Source organism: Theobroma cacao, chromosome 2 (assembly GCF_000208745.1).
Source record: "Theobroma cacao cultivar B97-61/B2 chromosome 2, Criollo_cocoa_genome_V2, whole genome shotgun sequence".
NCBI lineage: Eukaryota > Viridiplantae > Streptophyta > Magnoliopsida > Malvales > Malvaceae > Theobroma > Theobroma cacao.
This window is the reverse complement of record NC_030851.1, coordinates 25,947,882-25,953,926: the sequence shown is the minus strand read 5'-3', so window position 1 is coordinate 25,953,926 and position 6,045 is coordinate 25,947,882. Positions and strand designations below refer to the sequence as shown.

General features: G+C 34.7%; 1 long non-coding RNA gene across 1 annotated transcript; it reads right to left on the bottom strand.

The window, feature by feature from the left end:
• On the bottom strand, positions 401–1,723 carry LOC108660878. The gene is made up of 3 exons (XR_001926576.1): positions 1,685–1,723; positions 931–1,013; positions 401–567 (listed from the first exon to the last, which is right to left on the bottom strand). It is a non-coding gene; the product is annotated as an uncharacterized LOC108660878 (long non-coding RNA).

Here is a 6,045-nt window from a genome sequence, read left to right as displayed (position 1 = left end):
TAACCAAAAGTAAGGGAGATTGTGAACCTACAGTTTGGAGAATGCAAATCCAATGGTAGCCTCGATTAAATCAGCTATCTACAGCCTATTCTGAGCTTGAAATGGGTGAAAATGAGGGTGGTGAGATTATATAATCCTAGTGAGTAAACAAACATCATCAAAAATATCTAAACTCGAGTAAATGGAGACGATTAAAATATTCCATCTCAATATTTATTTTATAACATAAATATTCATTTCATTTAAATAATCAACATGGCTTATGAGTATCTTAAAAGCTTGGCTCCTGCCAAAATCATTCTCGAGGATACCTTGGCCGAGGAATCTAACTGAGTTCGCCAAAGCTGTTAAAAAGTTTCATATACATATAAACATATTTTTAGTTTGAAAAACACAGCCGTTCCTTGGCATTAGCGGAGTTCATCATCACGAGGTGGTTTAGCGTGACGTGAACTCTAACCATACCTCAGGAGATATCCTATGCGTCTCTCCAACCGAAGTACGTATATAATCGAATTTCGTGCCCCTCTAATAGGTTGGTCCACAGAACCCGCCCACTGCAGCAAGCTAAACCCACCATACAATAAAATTTGCGATAGCATGACATGGCAATTATTTTATTTTACAACCTCTCAAGGCAAATCAACAGTTCAAACATTTTTAGCACATTTACCAATTCAGCCATTCATGCCAATATTGCCATAAGCCAATCAATTAGAACCATAAATTCATAATACATCAAATGGTCTCCAATTACTCTATTTTCAAAGCCATCATTGAATTTCAAGACAACTTATAAAATCATTTCATTTAAACACATTTTGTTTATAAAACCTAAAAATTAACCATTTAACTCTTTTTCCATAAAATTCATAAAAATTGAATAAAAAGACCACTTTAGATAATTTAAATTATGATAAGGTTACTCACTATTTCGGGAGTCGAATTTTTAGAGTACTCCGACTATCGATGCTCGAGTACAATTTTTTTGCCTTTATCGGAGGATTCACCACCTAGACATAATGCACAATCAAGCAATTTACCACATTGGTGCTAAACAGTTATAAAACTATATGGATGCATGAAATGGAATGTAAATTGTTCGGATTATCGTCTAAACACGATGTTCTACACAAATTCAATTGTGTTCCTAAATAAAATGGTATTAGCCTAATTCGATTTATCACTTGATTAATTGGCCAATATGTCCAATTCAACTCCAATTAACTCCATTTTTCTTCCAATTCTCCAAACCATCAAACACAAGTCCAATAGCATAAAATTTAGCAAAATCATCTTCACATTTTCTCTTGGGAATTTCGGCCATGATGGGTGCATCAACACTATGATTTTTCCTACTTGAATTTCTCACCATAATTCATCATTTCCTAACCAATTCACTTGAAATAAAATCAAATCCACCATCCACACTTTACATGGAAAAGTCAGCCAATGATGGGTGATGGGAGGAAGTGAATTTTTCTTGTTCCCTTTTCATGCCACACATCACTAACTAACTAAAAACACTAAAATACATTGAAATCTAACCAAATCAAGCATAAAAACCTCCCTCTAAGGGTTCGGCCAACAAGGGATTCATCATGATTTCATATGATTCAACCATGGAAAATAAGAAAAAATGCTTAAGAAAGAGAGATCTCAAGCTTAAATTGAAAAATCTTACCCTTTTTCACTTGTTTCCTTGAATTTTCACACTTTTCCCTTGAATTTTTCCACCTAGGGTTTTGTTCTTCCTTTTTCTTGTTTCTTCTTGGTGAGGCCGACCATAATAAAGAGAAATGGGCTGATTTTGTGCTAATTTATAAGGAAAATATAAAGAAATAAAAGCTCGACACTTGTCACTTTACCATTGGTCCATTTTTAAATTCTTAACTATTAAGCTTTCTTTCTCCTTCACATAAAATCTTTCAATTGTCAATAATAATAATGGGTGAAATTCAGGTGTTGGACAAGTGTTAGGTGGTGTAAAATTATAATTTTGCCCCTGGGGTGGCAAAATGATTATTTTGCCCTTATCCTATTAAAAACGTCGAAATTAAAATTTTTCACTTCTTAAACTCAAATTATACTCCAAATGATCAATCTTAGTTAAAAATTTCATCCAATACTCACATCTTAATCTCAGGTGACAAAATGACCATTTTGCCCCTAGGTCATGAAAATTCCAATTTGACTCCCAATCGGTCCTCGAACTCCGAATCACCATTTTAACTCATTCTGGGTTTTTAAAATTCTCAATTTCATCTTAAAATCGTTATTTGGTCTAGTTCGATGCTTAATTCAACTTAGTTGTACCATTCAGTACACTACCGTCTTTTGATGATTTGTTGGGGCTTTCCAAGTATGCAAGCATATTGTCAATCACATGAATAACATGGCTAATATTTTATAAAATCGGGCTTGACAGTTTTCCAACATGATTTCTAGTCACAAGTTAGAGCCCCTATACTTGAGAAGAAGATGACTTTAAAGAATATGTTGATGCAATTCATGACAAAGAATGATGCCATCATTCAAAGTCAAGCAAAATCAATCCAAAATCTTGAGAATCAATTAGGTCAACTTGTTAATTACATCAACAATAGGCCTCAAGAAATTTTACCAAATGACACTGAGCCTAATCTTAGAAGAGAATAATATGGTGAGCATCATAATGAGGTAAATGGCAAGAATGTGGTAGATGATGAAGATAAAGTAGATCAAGGTAACACTTCCAACAATCAAGTTCAAGATGAAAAAATTAAGCAAGAGGAGGAAGTATCTACACCACCACAAGTCAAGTTGTATGTGCCTTCTATTCTTTTTCTAGATACATTTGATAAGTTACCTAAATAGGCTATTGATATGGAAAATCCAAAGAAAGTCCTTGAAGCTTGTTTGTTTTAAGTTGCAATAACCAAGGACCAGAATGAAGAACTTACAAATGTTGCATATGTTTTGAAGGCTACACCAAAAGTGCATTATCCAAGAAAAACTTAATTTGAGAAGTTAGGTGAAAGTCAACCTATTCCACCATCTTGAGGTGAACAAGCACCAAATCTTGAGTTAAAGCCATTACAACCTCATATTAGGAGGAGACTACTTTCACACCTCAAGCTTTTTCCATGCAAACTCCAATCTCCTTAAAGGGTGAATAAAGACCTCAATTAAAGTCAAGCTAGTGACTATAAAAAAACACTTATTGGGAGGTAACCCAAGTTATATCCTTTTAGATTTAGTTGTTATTTTAATTACTTTTTGTTTTTCTATGTAAATAAGTAGTTATAACATCTCCTTAACTTGTTTTTGTTGTATATGTAGGTTTGGAAAGCATGAAGATGAAGAGAAAGAAAATTAGAGCTTTTAAGGCACTGCCACCATTGATAAGGGAGTTTAATTTCTTTATTTTTTTTAGCTTTTCACATTGAGAACAATGTGCAATTTAAGTTTGGGTGAGGGTTTTATTGTTATTAGTTTTTGTGATGTTTTTAGGTTAGTTTATTTTCGTAACAATTTGTTTTTTGTTTTTAGGATTTATTTTAGGAATGCTTAGATGAAAATTGCCCATGCCGTGATATTACCAATCCTAGGATGACATTTTGATAATCTTGCTATTTTGATTCTTGGTTTGATATAGACATGAATTGAGTGATTGTGATATTCTTTTGTTAGTTTCATTGTAGAATGCGATTTCCAATAATTTGTACATTAAATCTTTTACTTAGAATTATCATGTGATTTAGAGAAAGTTTATGTTGATAAAAAGTATAGTGGAGTCAACGATTCTAGAATTTGTTTGATTCTCTCTTGAGGCAAAATTCTAGATAACACTTAGGATGGGACATGATTTAGGCTATCTTTGGACCATTTGATCCTCTCAAGCTAACCTTGTTAAACTTTTATCCCTAATATATCCCTGTAAACCTAATTTCCTCTTTCTTTGTTTAACCACATGATAATAACCTTAGCCTTAAAACAAAATTCCAATTTTGCAACCCTCACTGTTAAGCATGTATATAGTTTTAGAAAATATAGATTGAGCTAAATGTTGAAAAAGGTAAAAAGGTGGAGTTGCTAAAAAAAATTTCAAAAATTGTTAGAATTCACCCCACTATCTACAATAAAAAAAGAAATGAGTTTGGGAGTATGGAATTGTGATAACAAAAAAAAAAGAGAAAAAGAATAAGTGTTGAACAAAAAGATAACTCAAATAGTTTTGTTAACATTCAGTACAAATGACCATGAAAATAGTTCATCTTTCTCCATGCTCTACACTCACAATCTTTATTAAATCAAGGATTCACCTATTCCTAAGTTCCATAATTTGCCTCCCTAGTCCATATTTGTGCCACATTATCATCTTATAATGTCATGGCATCATTTTGTAATCCCCTCCAAGCTTAAATTACAATCCTCGACTCAATCACATCATCCATTCTAAGTGTCACCTATAGCCTCATTGATTTCTCCTATATTCTTCCAAATTGTAACTGCAACTGGGATTTCAAATTTCACCTTTCCACGATTAATTGGTAATCATTTGTCAGGTCTCGTAGTTGTTTGTACCATTAATGACTTTCTACATCGATCCTTAATAATCATCTAAGGCGACCAACCATGCCACTATGGTGAATATTCTTCCTTGATAATTATATTGCTAGTTTACCCTTGTCATACCAAAAGATTCTCATACACCACACCTGCCTAGACTTAAAGTGATACGAACTTCAACGAAATATTAAGTGTCTTTAGGATCCTCGTTGCCTCGATCTGAGCACATAGATGGATCTTCTTTCGGGTCCTCTTCCATTTCTGGGATTTTTTTCATATTTTTTTTTCTCAATCAAGCTTGTTGCTACCCCGCAAATTCCTCCTTACTAATAGGTACAGCACCTCTCCCACAACCAAGACGAAAGTGTCGGACAACGGATACAGATACCTTCCTAGGACGATAATTACTGACAATCATTTTTCCCATCTTGTTCGTGTTCTTTTTCCTCGGATCGATTTCATTACACACTAGTCTTACGAGACTCCTCAAGCTCTTCAATAGTGGTTTACCTCTCGGGGGAACCAATCCACTCAGAAATCAAGTTAAGTTACTTGTTACGCTTTCACCCTCGGGAACATATTGGCTCCGAGCAGTGGAATCTAGCGATCCCTCGCTAGTACTATAGGGGTATCAGGACTATCGTCTTTTCTAAACATGGCTTGTGCAACCGGCGCACATCCACCTATACGCAACCAAGTATTGATTACTCATCCATCTATACATCGTAAAAACAGGTAGGTTTCTAATGAAGTAGGGGCCCATGTAGCCTCTAGTCCTTGACTTGCGTTGTGCACCCACAATCCGAGGACAAGACTCTACACGGACTTCAACAACTCCACTAACCACACAGGAATCCCTAGGATTCAACTAAACCTAGAGCTCTGATACCAAGTTTGTCACAGCCCAATTTTCAGGCCATGACTAGTCAAGGGCCCAATGGGCTCAGCCCACTAAGCCCAAGCAAGCCTATTAAATTGATCTTATACATAAATCCCTATTCCTTTAGAATCTAAAATTCGTAATGTTCAAATACCGTTCCTTTGAAAACAATTCATAAAACCCAATCATGCATTCATAATGGTATGATCAACCATTATATTCATACATAGATTAACAATGATTCTTAGCATTTCACACCAAGTATTCATATACACATGATTAAACCTTGACTGTCAGCAGAGTGACTCTGGCCACAATTGATAACATTTAGTGGCACATTAAACCTACCGGGCAATGTATAGGGAGGAGCACCTCATCCTAGGATCCAACCACCTTTAACTTAGGAAACCTAAAACATGAATTTTTTAAAATGTGAGTACAAACTCAGTGAGTGAATATAGGAAGGGAACAAGCATCAATACAGGATGTTTTTTAAAAAAAACCTGATGCACTTATGTTGAAAACAATGCAATTTAGTTTAGCTCTTATCAAAACCCCTCATGTAAACCCCAAATGAGTAAATCACTTGATAAAAAGGGTTCATGCTCAACAAA